Source organism: Rhinolophus sinicus, linkage group LG04 (assembly GCF_036562045.2).
Source record: "Rhinolophus sinicus isolate RSC01 linkage group LG04, ASM3656204v1, whole genome shotgun sequence".
NCBI classification, from domain to species: Eukaryota; Metazoa; Chordata; class Mammalia; order Chiroptera; family Rhinolophidae; genus Rhinolophus; species Rhinolophus sinicus.
In genome coordinates, this window is record NC_133754.1 from 4729220 (window position 1) to 4749027 (window position 19808).

The 19808-nt window shown below is 43.6% G+C and overlaps 1 protein-coding gene and 1 long non-coding RNA gene across 4 annotated transcripts in view; one reads left to right on the forward strand and one right to left on the reverse strand.

Moving 5' to 3' along the window:
• Window positions 1-8295: 8295 nt before the first annotated feature.
• Window positions 8296-18740, reverse strand: LOC109461050 (uncharacterized). 3 transcript variants are annotated; one of them, XR_012495429.1, is made up of 6 exons: window positions 18549-18740; window positions 17856-18112; window positions 17059-17237; window positions 14464-14641; window positions 13804-13899; window positions 8296-11562 (listed from the first exon to the last, which is right to left on the reverse strand). It is a non-coding gene; the product is annotated as an uncharacterized LOC109461050 (long non-coding RNA). The 3 variants fall into 3 exon arrangements; XR_002139614.2 differs by having other exon boundaries at window positions 17856-18740; XR_012495428.1 differs by lacking the exon at window positions 17059-17237 and having other exon boundaries at window positions 17856-18740.
• A 180-nt stretch (window positions 18741-18920) lies between these two features.
• Window positions 18921-19808, forward strand: part of LHFPL6 (LHFPL tetraspan subfamily member 6) — a 214344-nt gene continuing 213456 nt past the window's right edge. Inside the window, exon 1 of the mRNA XM_019756987.2 lies at window positions 18921-19213. The gene's annotated coding sequence lies outside the window, so the exon portion shown is untranslated. The remainder of the gene's footprint in view (window positions 19214-19808) is intronic.

Genomic DNA, 19808 nt, shown 5'->3' on the forward strand with positions numbered 1-19808 from the left:
GCCGCCGATTCCCCTCCGCGGTCCTGGTGGGACCTTGGCACCCCGCTGCCGGAGCGGGGAGGAGCCCAGACCGAGGGAGGAGGAGGGAAGGGCGGGAGGAAGGAAGTTCCGCGGGAGCCCTGCCCGCGCTCAGGCCGCGGAGAGAGGTGACCGCAGACCCTCCCCCAGAGCTTTGCACGGACTGTCGTGAACCGTCCCAGACGCCACCGGCTCCCCGGCTGTTTACTCTCCTCCCGATCCTTTCCTGGCACGTTCGACACACAGTAAATTATATGATGGTCTTTAAAAAAGAAATCCTCACATCCCGTTCACGTGTCACTGAAGACGTGGATCAGAATCATAAGATGCCTTTATTTATACGTCTCTTTATTCTCCTTCACCTTGGGACAGTTTCTCAACCTTTCCCAACTTTCATGACTGACACTTTGAACACTGGGCCAGCCATTATAGAATGTCCCTCGATTTCACTTTCTCTGCTGTTTCCTCGTTATGAGATTTAGTATGTATGCATCATTGGTAGGAGTCTCGCTGGAGTTGATGCTGGGTTTTTATTGCATCTTAACCAGGTGGTGCGTGCAGAATTTTATTTTGTCTGGTAACTGATGATATTCACCCTGATCATTTGATTAAGGTGGTGTCTTCCAGGACTCTTCACTCTAATGTGCCTTTTCCATCTCTAGTTAATAAGTGTTTCAAGGGAAGTGATTGGAAACTATTTCAATATCCCATTTCTCATCAAACTATAAACTTCTTTGTTTAGAACTTATAGTTTCCCGTGTTATTCAGTGAGTCATAATCCATTGCTATTGTTACTTATTTTTATGTTCAAATTGTCCCAGACTTGGCCACTGGGAGGCCATCCAAAGTGGCTTCTGTGTCCTTTTGATACAATTCCATCATTGAGTATTTGCTTGCTTTCTGTCGTAATAATCTATTCCAGGCTCATCTCATACTTTTCCTGTCTACGTAGATATCTACATATCCATGGACACACCATGAAACCCACAGGTTCACATCAACCCTTCTATTTACAGTCAACACCTCAGGATTCATTTTAATTTTCTTCCGCTCTGTGTAATTCCCTTCCCAAACAGTAAGGAACTTGGCTTCTGTTATCCCTAAAATAGTTACTTATTTGTTCAATCCCCTCTGTGTAACCTAATAGAAACTGGGCAACGGACTTGGACAGGCAACTCACAAAAGGGAATATCTAATTGTCAGGAAGCACAGGAAAAGGTGCTCAACATCATTAATAATCAGAAAAATGCAAATTAAAACCACAGTGATATTTCACTAACACTTAAGTGGGGTGAGGATGGAGAACATATCACATTATGCCTTTCACGTATAAAGGAGTACAGTTACTTCAAAAAAGTTTTTAGAATTCTTTACAAAACGTGGTAAGTGTCAATTATAATTATATATATATATATATATATATATATATATATATATATATATATAGAGAGAGAGAGAGAGAGAGAGAGAGAGAGAGAGTCATAGGATGTGGAGTACAGCCCAGGGAATAGAATCAATGGAATTGTAACAGCTCTATACGATGTCAGAAGGGTAGTAGATTGGGGGAGGGGGTGATCACTCTGTGAGGGGTGTAATGTCTATTATTTTGTTTTGTACACCTGAAACTAATAAAAAACAAACCAAAAAACAAAACAAAAAATCTTGATAGAACAATTCCACTATGAAAGCATAGTCAAGAGAACATCCATAATATATGAACAGGAATATTGGATGTAACATTATTTGTAATGGATCAACTGAAAGCTACCTGAAAGTCCATCACCTTCTGAATACATGAATAAATTGTAGTATATTCCTGCAAACAAATATCATACAGCAATGAAGATGAACAAACTATAACAGATACCCAACAACACAGACTAATCTCACAAATATAACTGAGCAAAAGAAGAATGACCTTAAATATGGTACTATATGAGTTAAAAAAAAAAACCAGGCAGAATTAAACAATGTTGTTGACAGAGGTGGTAAAAGTAAGTTAGAGTAGTGGTTGCCTACCGAGGGGAGGGAGAGAACTCTGTGCAAGGAAGGGCTGAGGGGGCATTTCTACAATGCCATAATGTTCTATTTCTTGGCCTGGAATTGCTTTATAATTATTTGTTAATTTGTACTTATATTTTCAATAAACATGTTTTATAGTTTAAAAAGGTTCAAAATTGGTTGGCCCTTTCTAGCTGCAGACAATTAATGTAAACTGTTATTGTTTAACATCTCAGGTTTAAATGCTCAGTCAGGCTTTTAAGCCCTCTTAAATAAGTCCTAAGTTATTTTTCCAATTTCATCCCTTGGCCCTTTATGATATGTATTCTATAAACAACCAAGACACCCCAAAGAAAAATTAGGAAAAGTCAAGAACAACCAATTCACAAAAGAAGAAATAGAAATGAAAATCATTTTTAAAAAATCAACCCCACTAGTAAATAAAGAAATGCAAATATTTGATATATATTCTTTACTTATCAAAGTGGCTAAATAATGATAATATCCCGTATGGCAATTGTGTGGGGAAATGGGAGCTCCCATTAAAATCTAGACATGAAGAATAATGAAAGGAAAACAATTTAATTAGGCAATGAAGAAGTCAGCTCAATGCAATGGAGTGATGCTAGTTGAAAAAAACATCTATGAGGCAGAGGGGAGAAACCAATCTCTGTTAATACTAAAAAAAAAAAAAAAAAAAAAAAAAATCACTTGAAATAGCCAGGTCATGTAATTCAAAGAATACATAAACTTACAATTTTTTTCTAAAGTCATAATTCTTTCCTCAAGATGCTTTGACATGGTTGGTTCCCTCCTTGCTTGTCTCCCAAAGTCTTTGCTATGAGAGTTCCCAGCACTGTAATCAATCTTATCTTGCCAGGGGACAGCGGTTCTATAAAGGAAATTCAGAATAGAGGGATATTTGAATGATGAAGTTAATGCTTGAATAACTTGAACTGCTCTCAGGATTATGGAAGACCCTTCTGAAAGACACAAATGTTGCCTTGATTATTCCTTAAGTCTACCAAATGGAAGGAATTAGAGATTTATTTAAGCACTTAGATTCCAGCAGAGACTAGCTCCTGAGGCGGAACAGAGTTTGCCGCCCCAAACTATGCCTTTTGGGATATTGATTACTTTAAGGGGCTTATTTTCAAGAAATGAAAGACTCAGGAAAAAACCTGGAACTTCACCCTAACGGCCTGAAAGAATTTAGAGAGCGGGCCTGTTCCCAGAAGGGAGCTGTCATCACAGGCAACTGTAGTTCAATGTGAAGTAGTGTGTGATTGACAGGGAGGAACCTAGCATGGCCCATGTGATCCAAGTTCTGGTAGTGGGCCATTGTCAGAGGTGGCCCAGAAAACATGCACTTACCCAACATTTCCATCTCTGTCTCCATGTGAATTGCCTTCCTGCTCTTTGAAGTCCCAAACCACAGCATTCCTTCTCCTGAGCTCCAGTTCCCATACAAACCTCAACTGCCAGATTTGTCCGTGGGTCCCATATTCTTACAGAACCCTTGTATGTACATGCATAATAAATTGGGTTATTTTTTCCTTTTAATCTGTCTCATGTCAATTTAGTTATTAGACCAGCCAGAAGAACTTAGAAGAGTAGAAGGAAAGTTATTGTCTTTCCTCTCCTACCGTAGGTAAGAGAAGGTAGGACAAGAGAGGACAGTATTTCCAAGCAAGGAAATGACACTGTCATATCTACTCACAAAACAATGTAGTTACAGGCAAAACAATGACGAAGATTATACTTTCTAACCTTCTCTATTCTCCATTTCCGGTTGGGGCTTCTCTTGTTGCTCTTCCATGAAAAGTTTAAACACCCTGAGGGTGGCTGCTCCTACAAGGCTCAAGGCTTCTCAGGAAAGTCCAGCCATCTGTGCTGAAATCCTAATGGCTTAATAGTATCCCTCTCATTAGATGCATTCTAACTAGGACTCCATGCCGACCTCAGGAAGACACTAGATACTGCATTCCAGCTGTCAGAAGGAGTATGTATGACGGGCTCTTCTATCAGCTTCATACATGACCTTCATCTACATGTAATCCTTGCCCCGTCCTCGTATCGTACGGTAAACTAATCAAGGAAAAGAACATCCCATCAGAAGTGAGAAAGTCTTCATTTTTTTGGTGGTTGTTGTTCGTTTCAAGATTTGTGAAAAGAACAATGGTTGCTTACTGGAACTATTATATAAGTCAAGGTCAAGGACTGCTCATAATCAAATCGTGAAGTAGAAGTTTAATTTTAGAGCCTAACACATATTTTTTAGCTCTTTCCCATCTTAAGTGGCTGATTCCTCTCATCTTAAACTTAAACTCTCTTCAGTTTTCTCCTATCACCGTGTCTTATCTGTCCAATAGTTTAAAAGGATCCCATGTTATCATTTACATTAAGGTTTACATCAGTAAAAAAACTTAATGTGTTACTTTCTAAGAGATTTGCATTTCAAATAGAGAACACCTTTTTAATTGGAAAGAAGGATGTTTGGCAGTGGAATTTATGAGATCAGCCCCGGGTTGGTAGGGCAAAAGTCTCTTTTCGAAATCTCTCATAACAATATTTTATTTTGATACTAGTTTTGACATATTATTTAAATCAAAGGCTGCAAACTGGCATACATGGACCAAATTGGGGTCACTTAGCCAGCACAGAATAGTAACTAGCTCTAAGCCAAAACTTAGAAACTGGTTTCATATAAAAATCCAAATTTCCAGCTTCATTTGAAAAGAAAAAAAGAGGAAGTTTATCAATAATAACTTTGAATTTCTACAAGGCTTTTGTAACAAAATATTACTGCCCCACTAAATAGGCCATGAACTTCCAAATTTGCCACAATTCACATCATTCTCTATTATTCTTCCACAAATACTGAGGTCAAATGTCAGTTACCATTAATTATCAAGCACCGTTCTTCTTATATTAGAAAAATATCAGTTTTTGTGGGTCTACCAAAAGTGGAAAAATAAGAGACACAAAAGGCCACTTGACTTTTCTTATACTTGGGCCTACTTTACCCGTTTCTACTCCTTCACCAGTCTCTGTAGACATTTGAGTTTGAGATTTTTAGCTTAATTTAACATGGCCACCCACATTGAGCCACTTGGCTAGAAATAAATATATGTTTGAGGATTAAATTTGGGTAGGAAAAGAGATTTTAAGAAATGGAGAAGTTGGGTGTCATTTTAGAAATAGCAAAAATATGAATGTATATTTCTAATATTTTTGAACCTCTTTCCCCATGCCCCCCCCCCAAAAAAAAACCAAAACAAAACAAAACAAAAACCAGCAGAGAAGCTGTGAAAAGTGCTACCAAAGTGCCGAGGTTGGAGGCTTGTGCTCTGTGTATGCAGAGGGGGCCCAGAGGAAGGACTCACAAAGTCATTCTTGAGCCAAGCCTTAAAGGACAAGAGGGGTTTTTCTTGGCAGGGAGAACTTCATTACTTCATGATGAATCCCAGAGTAAATATTGGAACTTTGACTTATTTTTTCCCATTTCCATTATTTTTTTTCTTATAGCACTAGTTACTATTTTCCACTCAGAATGGTCAGGATAACATGGCAAATTAAATCCAACAAAATGGAAATGGGGAAAAATAAGCAAAGTTCCAATAGACTCTGGCAGTTTCCTTGCCTCCATTTCATTCTTTTCCTGGAGTGTTCTCCTGTTCTTTCATTTGGGACATATTTCTTTGTTTCCTCATTCTGGCTGCCTCTCTGTGTTTGCTTCTATGTAGAAAAAGAGATTTTAAGAAATGGAGAAGTTAGGTGGATCTGCTATGTCTCCTAGTCTTCACCAAGTGGTCTTACATAGTATGTGTCCTGTGTGGTCCTCTGGCACAGTCTCCCTGATGTCCTTTGTGTTGTTCCTGTAGTGTCCCTTGTGTGTGTTGTGTGTGTGTTCTCCTGTTGTAGTTGATCATTGAGTGCTTTTGACACATTAGTGGGTAGGATTGACTCCCAGGCTAACTGGCTATGAAGACTGTCTAGGCCCACAGAGTATGAGCTGCTGTGTGGGGTCTGACTCCTCAGAGGGGGATTCACCCCTGTGGATTCTTGTGCCTGCTGAGACCCCCCCTTTGGGTATGTAGCTTGTGAGGCTAATCAAGTAATGTTCTAGTGTGGTCTGAAGCTGGCCTCTGAGTGATTTGTTTCTGGTGTCTCTTGGGAGGGTCTCTTGTATGGGCCAATTTCAGCCTTGCCTGCGTCCGGCCTAGGGCTATCTGGTAGGTGCCTCAATGCTGTATGTGGTTGGCTGCTGCCTGTGCTGGAGCTGGAGGCATGTGGGGGTGTCCTCGCTGTGAACCGAGGCTGGATGCCACAGTTTTGGGCCTGCAGCAGCTTAGCAAAAGGCCCAGAGTCGCCTGTGCCTGTTGCCACCTGCTGGCTGCCTGCAAGCTCAGCCGTTGAACGAGCCTCCTTAGGTGAGCTGGCCGGGCTGGTTGACCCGGTGTTGAGAGTGCCTCTGGCAATGCCGCAATAGCTGGGTGGGCTGGGTACGGTTCCAGAGAGTTATGGGGTGTGGGTGGTGGTTTTTACAAAGTTAATGTAGTTTTGGTTCTTGCACCAGTTGCGAGCCTATGACCACTTTGTAAAACACCCTGAGAATGGCCTGCGTGTTCCCGAGAGCTGACCAAGAGAGGCTGCAGCTCAAGTTGTGACTGCCTAGGCGCCACTGAAAGTTCTCCAGACCGTGGGGGTGGGGAGGGTCTGCTGCTGTAAAAGGCTTCTACAGATGGTGATGAGGCCTGCTGCTGCCCTGGAGCTCAGAGTGCCCCAGGTGACACAGAACTAGTGGGTGGGGCAGGAAACCAGGGGGTCACCAAAGTAGTGCACATGTGCGGATTTTACCAGACCAATGAGATCTCAGATTTGGCCCTTTGGGGGAAATGATGGTGCCCTACTGTAGGTCACATGTGAGGCAAACTCCACCCTGGGGCAATGGCTGCTGTCCCTCCAGCCCTCCCACCAAAGCCACACAGCTCAGTCTTTCCCTGTATGTCTCTGGCATCTCTTGAATTGCCGACCCTCCACCAGAGACCAGGTGAGTATTTGCAAGCGAGCGACTTTTTGCGCAGGTCTTTTAAGAGGAAGTCTGGGTTTCCAGCTGTCTTTCTTTTCACTGGGACAGGCAGGCTGAGTCCTTACTGCTTTTCACTGCCAGATGTTGTGGGGACTCCTCTTCCCAGCACTGGACCCCTGAGCTGGGGACCCTGGACCCCTCCCTCTTCAGGGGGGACCTTTGCCATGGAGGTGTCCCTCCCGGTGTTCAACCACTACCTGTGGGTTTGGGGTCAGCCTGTTTTGAGTCTCTGCCCCTCCTACCAGTCTTATACCCTTAGTTATAGGGGTTCTGTTCAGCTAGTCTTCAGATGACTCTTGGGGTTGATTGTTCTCTAATGTAGTTGTAATTTTGATGTGCTCCTGGGAGGCAGCAGGCACAGCATGTACCTAACCCGCCATCTTGGACTGCCTCCCCCAAACTTTTTTCTCTTTAGTAAAGAATGAGAAAAGCAATTGGATTTAGGTTCATATACTATTTTATGACCCCATACGCATGTTGATTTTTGCATCTTCCTGGCAAAATAATCGCACCCAGAAATTCATCTTAGAAGAGTAAGTCAGACTTTTATTGTAGGTTTGAACGTGTTGGATTGTGTGTTAGTAAATGAATGGTAAGACGGTAGAAAAGAAATTCTGCAGAATCTAACTAGGGAAAATAACCTACTCAGAACTCGTGGTTTGCATGAATTTATTACATTGGGAAGTTTGATGTCAGCTTGTTCTATCATTCTCTGTCACCAATTAGTCCCACAGGATTATCATTAAGACTTTTAGGGTGCTATTTTTATCTAAGAAGTATAGGAACAAGAAATAGGGAAAATGTTAAGCCATGGCAAAAAGGTGCATCTTTTCACCAAATCTCCGTGGGGTTTGTTGAACTCTCAGGAAGTTTATTTCATATAGGTTTATCTAACACACAGCAGGGACAGCAGGGAATTTCCTGATTCTGGCCTGACTGGCGATTAGTAACCATGTTATCAATCTCATTACAAAACCATGAATATTTTTTTGAGAGGAAAGAACAAGAGGGTGAGCAGATCCCTCATTTTACATTGTTACTTGTCTGAAGTCAAATAATAATGTAGCAGCTAAACCACGCCCAGAACTGGGCGCTCCTGACTTCTGCGCCTGGGTGATAGATCTATTAGAGTTTGTACCTCTCCCATTTCTGCCTCTTTACACACAAAAATGAAGGTTAGGGAGTGTCAGTCAGAAAAACAGATGTTTATTCTCTTTTTCTTCTGTTGAACCAGACTTAAAGATCCTCTGAATCTAGGAAACTAGGTCTTCCCTCTCTTCACTATACCATAATTTGTTTTCTGAGCAATATCCACGCTCTCATAAGACCTGCAACACAATTGGATCAAAAGCAGGTGGAAAGTGAAGACAACATTTAGCAGTCACTGCGTTACACTGAATTTTGATTGAGCACCATGTTCGTGAAAGCAATAATGGCCCTGTAGGTGAAAAAAGAAGAATATAATTGAGAGGGAGTTTGTAGTGAAGACAGAACATAAGCTTCTGTTGGCCTAATGCCATTTTCAATATATCTCTACTAAACCAAGTCTGCTCCTGAATTAATGGGTTAGGAGCAGACATTGGATGCTACTCAATTATTCACAGAAAAATTAGGCAAGGTTAGGCTGAAATCTAACGTGCACTTTTTTTATTATGTTAGTTTCAGGTGTACAAAACACCGGAGCTGCAGAGAAAGTGAAGGGATGAGGACGTACAAATTGGTAGCCACGAAATAGTCACGGGGATGGGAAATAGTGTGGGGAATACAGTCAGTCATGTTGTAAAGATCATGTAGAGTGTCAGGTCACTTCATAGAGTGTGTAGATGCCCGATGCATAACATGCACTTCATACCTAGAAGGAAAACTACTGAAGGTCTAATTCCCTTTTTGCTGCATTTCTGCCACTAGGGGGCTTCTGGTATAAAGAAACAAATACCATGCAGGAAAACCACATTCTAACTAAGTATTACCATTCATTCCAGCTCTACCACTAATTAATATGAATAAGTTAATTGGTTCATTTCACCTCAGGCAAGCGGTCAGATATGATGGCGAATAGTCTTATTAAGTAAAGCCATGATCCCGTCTAAATAGGTTATAACAGCACTGATATCTGAGTCATGTATGGTCAAAATCCAGACTCTGAATTTGCACTCGGGTTTTTGACTCTCCATATTGTGTTCTTTCGATTGCTGAACACTGTGGGTTTTGATTACGATGGTCAGAAGCTGGTTCTGACTCTTCTTGGAAAATAGCCCTTTTGAAGGCAGTGTAATGGTGTGTTTTATGTGCTCTTTCTTAAACCAGTAATAATGTCAGCTTCCCACTTTAATATTTTGCCTCAACTGGTCCTAAGAAGATGTAAAAACTCCTGCTAAATAGATGAAAAGTTGTTTTTAGAGAATATCCTTCGGAACATAGTGTAATAATATATTTTAAATATGTTTATTTTATATTTTTAAAAACAGACAGATGTCTGAGCCAATTAACACTTGAGGAAGGCACAAATCCAAATCCCCTTAGCAGAAGATATTTGTAAATTGGGTGGGGGGAGGGGTGGTATTACAGCGCTTTTGGCCTTGCTCAGCCCAGACGATGAAGAGCAGTGAGACGAACAGAGAAAGCTGGAACGCTCAAACAATATAGAGAACAGAGACTTTAGTTTCCAAGGGCAGCATGAGAGAGAGGTGATAAATTGTTCAGAAAAAGTTAGGAGTGCAGGAAGGGGCAATTTATAGAGGGTCCGGGAAGAAGGACCCACCCAGCTAGGAAAGCTGGCAGTAGACAGTAAGGATGTACCATGTTTCCCCGAAAATAAGACCAGGTCTTACATTAATTTTGCTCCAAAAGACACATTAGGGCTTATGTTCAGGGGATGTCATCCTGAAAAACCATGCTAGGGCTTATTTTCTGGTTAGGTCCTTTTTCGGGGAAACACGGTAGTAACTCCCCAGGGCAGGGGCTTGAGGACGAGACAGCCCGGTATTTCATTTAGTTGTGTGGTTTGGCAGGGCTGAAAGGCAACCATCCTCCCTAGTCCTCCTCTAAGCCTTTATAAAACTGCCACCCGGTGTGGTCTTACTTTGGAGATAAAGAAGACGTCTTTTACCACTTGGGGTGTGCTATGAGAACCCTGGAATGAGACAGATGTGAGACCCACGGCTTAGTGAGAACAGACTAGAGTTTCTCCAAGTGATTTGCAGAAATATAGGGGCCTCATTGGATGTGGGTTTGAGCTATAGATGTAGTAAAGAGAAAGTTAATCCTAGGAGAACAGAAGGGAATGGAAAAGAACCTAGTACAACTTCAGACCAAACTTGGACTGTTTTCTACAACGTTCCTGGTACACAGATCTGCTCTTTGAGTGAACATTTATTGTGAAGAAGTTCACAAGTTTTTGAAACATGTTCTACTTGGGGACAAGTCTCACCCTTCCTTACTCTGACCTGAAACCTGCCTCTTCATAAGTAGTTCTGTCCAGTGGGTTAGATTTGGTTATTCTGTGTTTCAGAGGGCTTGTTCAATTGATAATTGGCCTCTTCATCTAATTAAACGTTTTAATTATATAAGCAATCCAGGTTATTTGAAGAAAGATTAGGAAATACAGGTAAGCCAAAAGAAAAAAAAAATCCCTCAATATTACCACATTTTAGTAATTTGCAACTAATTGCTTATTTCAATTACCTGCACCAATCAAGGAGTGGCTGATCTGGTTAATATATTTATAGATAAGTTAGGATTTTACACTCCAAACTTAAAATTTTTGCTATATGGAAATATTTCCAAAGCATATTGTATAATTTCGTGCCTTTAAAGAAATATAGAAATGCATAATGTAGTCTTTTTTGATGTTATGGGGTCTTACATTAATTTTTTTAATGTCTTTCTTTCTGGGTGGGGTGCAGCTGATCTGGCTGATGGGAGCTGGGCAGGTGGACGCCTTTCTTTCTGGGTGGGGGGCAGATGTGGCAAGAGGCGGGGAACTCGCAGCGAGAACTTGGCGGCTCTGTGAGACTCAACTGGTGTCAAGGCAGCCATGACATTTCAGGCCTTCCCATGTGAGCACCTGCTATGGGGTCCACGGTACTCACGTTGCATTGTAGTAAGCTCCAGAGGGGAAGTAGCTATAAATTGATCGGAAGCATAGAGGAAGGACGGGCTAATTGCCTGAGACAGTTGGAAAAGGCATCATATCAAACATCAATGATTATACTTGGTTGTCAGCACAGAAGCTGGCGAAGGGTTGGGAATCATAGCTTGTCATCTCCCTGCATGTAGTGAGTGTCTCTGGGGCTGCTAATGCTTCCTGGTTGACATGCCTTCCTCATGGCACACTCATCCTCACAGAGCAGCAACTGAGTCACTGGATCCATGTTTTACCCACCCCTCACCAGACATCACCTGTGTGCCTTCAGGTAGAAGATGCAGCACTGCCTTTTACCTGCCTCTCCCTGGAAACAAAGGAAACCAGAGTCAGCAACCAGAGACAGAACAGTTGTCTTCTCTCTCGGTCTGTCTCCTCCCCTCCCCCTCTCTCCCTCTGTCTCTGTTACTCTCTGCCTGTCTCCCCTTCTTCCCTCTGTCCCTGTCAGTCTATCCCACCCTCTCCCCCTTCCTCCTTCTGTCTCTGTCACTCTCTCCCTCTCTGTCTCCCCCTCCCTCTGTCCGTCAGTCTCTCCTCTCTGTTTCTCTCCTTCCCTCCTTCTTCCTCTTTTTCCCTCTCCCTCTCTCCTCCACCTCAACTCTGCTATTTATCACACCCATCACCACTTCTACTGTCTACTTGCTGACATGGTTGATGTTGTATATAGCTCTTAATTATATTTTTATTTTTGTGTTTTCTGCTTCCTGTCACCTCACACATGCTCTGTAGCTTTTAACACAGAGAGACATTGATCTCTCAAGGACAGAGCTGGCCAAACAGCATTCTCTCTTCATCCACCCATTCACTCCAGTTGGCAAGTCACCCAAGCATAGCGTTGAAGATACAATCTTGATAGTTCAGCTCAATACTAAGTGCTGAAAATCAGCTCCTCTGTTTTCTCCTTGACTCCATAAGTACAGACCTAGTGTTGCTGGCATATCGGTCACAACATGGTAACATTTCATATTTACACGGGCGTAATCTCAGTTTGTGACAGTTCCTGTTAGGGTCTCTGATGGGGCACTTTCCCTCTCTAGTTGCAACTGAATGAATTGAGGGGAAAAGTGGCAGATGGACAAAACATCATGATTATTGCTGATAAAGACTAACCTGGAGGGGAGGATGTAGCTCAGTGAGCTGAGCGGCAAAGGGGCCTGCTAATGGTGCCCTGAGCTGGCAGACTCGCCCTCTCTTGGTGTCAGCATGTGGCTGAGGGCAGGCACCCGTGCAGTGGTAGAGGGACCCCTGCCACAGGAGAGGAGCAGAGAGAGGGCTCCCCGAGGCTCCGATTGCCCCAGGTGCTCTGATGCGTGGACAGAGGCTAGGTGCATTCAAGAAACGTTTCTCCTGAGGAAAGCCAGAGAACTGGGGAGGAGGCATTAGCCCTCCGCCTTTTCATAATGGCTGTGATGTGAAATTATTTACTTTAGAAAAATCAGTGTTTGTTAAGCTCCTGTTAGTGTTATAAGACCAAATTAAGTGTTTAAGTTTTGGCCTTCTTCTGTTAGATCATTTTATTAATATATTTGATCCTTGCATCTTATTTTGGTGAGGGGGGATTTAAGATTTTAAAATACTGTACAAACACATTTTTGTGAATTCTTGCGTAAGTTATGACTGGTTGGTGGCAAATGTTATTATCCACAAAAACTAATTCTTATCTCTTTCTATAGAACTCATTATACTAATCTTTCTACATACACTGGGAAATATTTTTAAAAATAGAAAACAGCGTAACACTGAAAAGCCTGAGATGACGTAACACTAGAAAAAAAAGGAATTTGAAAGTAGCAAAAGCATGACACTGATTCAATATTAAATCTAATTATGTATAGCTTTAAAATGCCTACAGGGTCATATAGAAAAAAATATATAGTGTATTACGAACATTTTCCATTTTGATGGTTAATGTGATATATTTGCTATGTTAAATATGATTTAACACTTTACTTTTTTCTTATGAATAATTTAGTAATTTAAAATGTATATGCTACATTAATTCATAAAATAATAATATAGGTAAATTATATAGCACTTTGTATTTCCAAAGTACTGCTCAAATTTTAAATGAATAATGCAGACAGCACCCCTGGGAGAACACAGACTATATACACCTTATTTCTGTACGAGTTCCTGGGGAATATAGTCGTATAAATCACAGCACTTAGAATCTGTACATAACTAGACACATACAATTTCTACAAGGAAGAGGGGTCTTGAATCTGTCAAACACATGACAGAAAGTTCAAAGAAAAAGAAATGAGCTACCCTATTATAATAGGATACTGGGACAGCTATGCTAAGTGTGTGTATAAAAGTGGGAGAACGAACATTCTGAAAGCAATACAAGATCTCATCAGAGACTGGGATGAGAGGCCGGGAAACCTGAGACGTCACATGTCCCGTGCGAGTTTTTCCCCCTGTATATAAGAGATGGACACAATGCAGTAAAACATCCATTTAAATGTGTCTTAAGAAGGGGTGCACGAAGGGGAAGGGGAGTTTAGGAAGGAAGGACAGAAGGAAATGGCGAAAGAGAGAAACTTACCGTAATCTCAAATTGTTTATTTTATATGCTTCTGCCCTGAGACTGTGAGGCCAGTTTTTCAGCTAGTGGGACATTTCTTGGGGTATCTCACGGCATCTGTTGACGAACAAAAGATACATTCTAATAGAGACCCGATGAGCCCCACAGCCCGCGGCCCTTAAGGAAACGCTCTGTTCCCTGGCTCTGTGTTGTCCAGCTTCTCTTGTCATGCTCTAATCTCTTTTGCTCCCTAAACTTTCTTCCGTCTCTCTCTTGCTGGTCTGTATTCAAGGGGACACTTCTTGTATCAGGCCATTGGATCATGCTGAGAATTTCTGTCTTTTTTGATTTCCCAAGGTGAAGACTTGAAGGAGAGGCATTTTGTAAACTATTTTCCTAATGATTCCTGTTTCTAGTGCCGAATTTTCCAGGAGGGGCCATCTTCTCAAATATGTGCTGTGGACAACGAATGCCAGCTACAGCCACCGTGTCCCGGAGAATGAGATCTCCTTTGGCACTATTCTGCCCTCTTGGCTCTACTTAGAGCCTCTATGTCCTGTGTCTAATACACTTGACTGTGGTGTTGGCTCCTGGGCTGCAAGCGAATAGTTAGAATAGTACACAGGCATGTTTTCATTGCTAATTATAGGGACTTAAACAGCTAAGGCTTATTGATCTCACTCGAGAGGTCTTTGAAGACAGTCCAGCAGCATAGTGAAGAGACCGATGATCCAGGTGCTTTCCACCATTTTACTCCATTCTTCTTAACGTGTTGGCTTTTGTCCTCATCCATGTCACCTCATGGTGGAAAGATGGCCTCTGAGCTTCAAGATGCTATCACATCCATTTTCTGTCCAGGCTGGAAGAAAGAGGAAGTGGATGTGATGGCACCAGCATCCTTCCACTTTTATCTCATTGGCGAGCACTATCACTTGGCAACTCAAGCTTCGAGGGAGCTGGGAAATGGAGAGTTTTGCTTTCCCTACCTCTGCTGGAGCGAAGGATATGGAAGAAGAGGTTTGGTAATGAACATCCTATCAGTCAAATCATAGTGTTTGCCACAAATGTGAACTGAAGAAGCCCCTTTCCAACCTCTCTCCAGTGGTCGGAAATGATTGGTCCCATGGTGTTTCCTGTATTCCACTATTATACTCCTCTAATTTCACAGAGCATTCACCCCATTTGTTTGGAAATTAAATACCCACTCTGTAGGCTGCTCTTGGACAAGGCTAATAGTCACAATGATATTGATTTGTTCATTAATCACCACAGTTGATGTTTGATTATTGACTATCCATTTCTTATTGCCCAGCACTGGGATACACTGTTACTTAATATGTATTTCCTTTTATTGAGCCTATGTCTTACCTGCACAATACTTAAACAATTAAGGATGTTTCAGATACTGAAAGCAGAAAATTCAAGTAACAGTGACTTAAATCATATTAACACTCTATAATTTACGTTTTCAAACTTCGAAAGGAGGTGTGTCCGAGTAGCTGCATGATAGCAGGTGCTGGGATTGTATCTCTGTGATTCCCCACACGGTTACAAGAAGGCTGCCATAGTTCCAAACATCTCATCCTGCAAGAATGTGTCGAAAGGCAGCCAGGATGGTGAGAGAGCTGTTTTCTCATGCCTCCTCCTTTTATCAGAGAATGCAATCTTCCTCAGAGATCTTCTCAGCAGACTCATTGGCTAGAACAAGGTCATATGGCAGCAACAGCTTTTGTGTGTGTGTGAGTGGGGGATGGGGGACGGGGATTAGAAAAGTGAACAAGGGCGAGTGGGTGGGGAATTAATATTGGGTAGCCAACCAAAAGTGTTGTCATAGATGCCTTACAGCTTTCACACACTTCTACATTCATGATCTCATCTCATAACTCAATGGGACTAGTTTTCAAACATATAGAAACTCAAACCTTGAATAAGAGTTATAAATAGTATCTGCTATGTGGGAACTTCTGGCTGGGAAGTAATTTAAAGATCCTTTGATGGTACAGATTTACTATAAGGGTTTTAAAGATCTTATAATGCATTTAGCCTATAAAGTATGCATACAACAGCCAGTAATTCAGGAGATTTTATAGTTTGGGAAGATAATTACACGGTGGAATGAAAAGAGAAATCAGGATGCATGGATTCTAGGCTCAGCTTTGGGTAAGGATTCTGAAACTCTACATCATCTGTAAAATTATGCACTTGAACAGAGTGAGATGACCTTTAAACTCCTTCTCAAATAGGAGACTACCTATGTAATCATGAGGCTAGAAGTCATGAGATAGAAAAATATTAAATATTATCTATTCCAACCTCTTTTTACAAATGAAATTTTAGTCTCAGAAGGCTACCATTTGTCCAATTCACTCATGTAAGTTAGAAGTTTGAGTCCTAGCATATAACACACTATCATCTCACAAATAACTGATAATCCATCCTGATATATATATATATATATATATATATATATATATATATATATTCAAGTCATGCAGGGTGGCATGCAGGGTCTCTGGTCCCGCTCCCTGCTTAAGAACACAGGACATGGTGAGGCCAAAAAGGAACACCCACGGAGCCATAGATAGGGGAGTCATACCACTATAGTCTCGCTGGCGGCTGGGTGGGAGACATAGGAAGCAGGATCCACACAACCTGCAACCTGTCGTCCGCTTCTCTGCCAACCAACCAACCCCACTTGTTGGCTGCAACCCTCCCTGCTAACTGCAATCTGCCGTGCTAACTGCAATCCATGTTTGCTAGCTCAGACACCATCTCCTTGCTAGTCCCCCACTTGCCGCAAGCATAGCCATGGCAGTTATATTAGCGGCCAATGGCTCACTGGTTACAGTTGTCGGCCAACCAGCCACAGCTGATGGACATTTACTACCCAAGTGAGCACCTTTCCATGTGAGGGGGAGAGCCTGAAAACTGCACTCCTGGCTCTGGCTCTCTCTCTCTCTCTCTCTCTCTCTCTCTCTCTCTCTATATATATATATATATATATATATGTTTGTTTTTTAAATCAGCTTCCTCCTTTATCTTCTTTTTCACCTTAGGCAGAATCTCTATAACAACATTTACTCCGTTTAATAGAATGCAGAGAATAAGTTTTTAAAAGCCCAGTTTTTAGCTGTAAGATCTCAGGCAAATTACTTAACCTCTCTGTAAAATAATAATTATGCCTTCCTCCTAGTTTTTTCCCCTTCTTTTTAAAGGACTAGACAAAGTAATCCATTAAGAAAAGTTAGTGTAGTGACTGACGTAGCAAGGACTTACTTCCATCCATCCATCTCAGTGCTTAAAACTCCTCCAAGCTTGAGAAAGCACCCCAGACCAATTTCCCCACAGGTTGTGTGAATGAAGCATGAGTTTGAATCATGAGATCATTAGTTTGTCTTTATATAGTCGTATCTTCTACCTTCACATTATGTAGAGCTGAAGCCTCTGTGTAATAGCTGAGGGTGTGGTACATAACTGAAAGTCAGACCAGTTGTTACTATGCAGTCATTGAGCTCAGTATCTAGTGTTTCGTACAAGACAATTTGAATCGCGGAAATCAGGGATTCTGAATCTGCAATTCATGGATGGGCTGCGGGAAACAGGGAAACATCTGACACTTCATTGAAACAGGTTTTCTTGATCTCGGTGCTATTGGCCATTTTCCAGATAATTCTGAGGGGCCGTCCGGTATATTGCAGCTCAGCAGCATCCCTGGCCTCTACCCACTAGATGCCAGTAGCGCCTGCCTCCCTGGTCATGACAACCAAAAACATCTCCAGAATTTGCCAAATGTCCCATGGGGGGGGGGGGGCATAATCTTCTCCCTCTTGAGAACCACTGTGATAAAGCTTAATATGTATGCGCATTTTTTCCCCTGGGATACTTACCAGTTTCATATTTTTAAAAGTGTCTATGACCTGAATGAAAAGGGTTAGGACCAATTACTCAAAGCCTTTCAAAATAATAAGGAAAGAACACACACTTCCAGCTGTAGTTGTGGAAAAAAATTGTACAACATCAATGGCTAAATAAAATGGTACAATTGGAAAATTTACTATGAAACATATACCTACCCATTTATTACTTTCAACTACTTTGAAGAAGCACTCCACAAACTGTATCTGGGGAAGTATTTGCTTCACAAAGTGTTACTCCCAGATGGTACAATTCTTAAAATACTGTCTTCAACAGACTTCCACAGTCTTCTACTGGATGTAGCTCTAAACTCCCAAAGGTGTAACCACTAATGACAAGCAAAAAGAGACCTCCGGTCCGGAAGGGAAATCAACATCAGTTGTTTCTCAGAAAAGAAATCCAATGGTGGTATTGACTGCAAGATTGATTGGAGGGACGGCAGGGAAAGGAAGGAGAGAGGGAGGGAGTGATGGGAGGGGGGAGAGAGAGGGAGAGGGAGAGAGAGAGAGGGAGGGAGAGAGAGAGAGAGAGATTGAGGGAGAGAGACTGCCTTGCTTGAAAGAGGCTCTCAAAGAGGGTAAGTCTTGAGAGACTCCCTTGCTGAGAGTCGCCGGGCCTCCTCCCTGGCTTGTCTGCAAAGGCGGCTGCCAGCCAGAAGCCCTGAGCCCTGGGCTCGCTCATCTCATCTCTCGTTCCCACGTCCACATTGGCTTTGTTCATCCCCTTCCAAAGTGACCACAACCCAAGAGCCTCCTCAGAGCTCAAAAGCCAGGCTTTAGGGTCCTCTTTCTCATCTACATGTCCTGAAGGCAGTAAGACACCGGAGCTTAACCCCCAAATACCAGACTCACAAAAGCAAACAGGGAACGTGTCTCGTCTTCTGTGGCCCGGTGCGAGCCCCCGAGAAGTCGAGCAACTTTCTCCCCTACTTCTCTGTGGGTCTGCCTCCCCCACTTTCCCTTTCGAAGGAGGCAGGAGGGGGCTCCCGGCTGGGGGAGCCGGGAAGGCTGGTCCGTCGCCGGGGGTGGGGGGGGGGCTTGGACCCCAGCGGACAGCAGGGTGCACCCCTCCCCGGCCCGCGCGCCCAGAACGTCCTGCCAGCCGAGCCGCGACCCCAGTGTGTCTGCTCTGGGTCCGCTGGGCGCGAGGGGAGGGGACAAGAGAAAGAGGAGGGCCGGGCAGCGGAGGGAGGAGGCGGTGCGTGCCTCGCCTGCCAAGGAGAGGTCTGTGCATCTGCGTGCGAGCCCGGCGCCCGCGCGGCCACAGCCCTCCGCCAGCCGCCGCGGGAGACGTGGGCAGCGCGGGCTCCACTGGTGGCGGTGCAGCCCGTGCTCCCGGAGAGCCCCCGGAGGCGGCCGCGCTCCCTCTCCCAAGGCGGGCCCGTCTCCGGGCCGTTAGGGACAGCGGCGGAGAAGGAAGGACGGGCTTCGGCTGTGGATGCTCCGCCCGGGAAAGACAGCAAGTTGTGTGCGCGCCCCGGCCCGCGGAGAGAAGCTGGCTGCCGCCCGCCAGCCATGTGAGTAAGGCGCTCGCTGCCCCGCGGGCGTGGGCTCCGCTCCTTCCTCTGCGTGGCCGCTCTTCCCCGGACGCCGGAGTTGTGCGGCTCCCGGGCTCCGGACTTCCTGAGCGGGGTGCTGGCTCGGCTCCCCCCGCCCGCCGCGTCTGCTCCTGGCGGCTGCCTCCGGGGGGTGCTGCCTTCCCATCCTGGTCCCCTCCCTCCAAGGGCCGCCTGGAAAACGTCCCTCTCCCTTCTTTAGGATTGAAGATCTTATGTGTCTTCAGGGGTGGGTGTGGGTGGGTGAGGCCATTGCCGGGGGCTGATTTTGGGCTCCTCTTGGCCTTGCTCCAGGCGTCCTGACCCCAGCTGTAGATGGTGGCCCTCTCCTCCAGTATCACACCCCCACCCCCCACTAGCCTTCCTCAGCCTCATGGCCCAGACAGACAACTTTAGCTGATAGCATTTGGCAAGATTTAAAAAAAAAAAGTAGCTGGAGCTGCCCTGGTGTCACTCACTGGACTGTAAATGGGGCGGTGGTGGAGAGGACACTTAGGGCTAGGCTTGGGGAAGGGGAGGTAGGGAAGGGGATTTACTGTGGTCCTTGAAAGCCGGA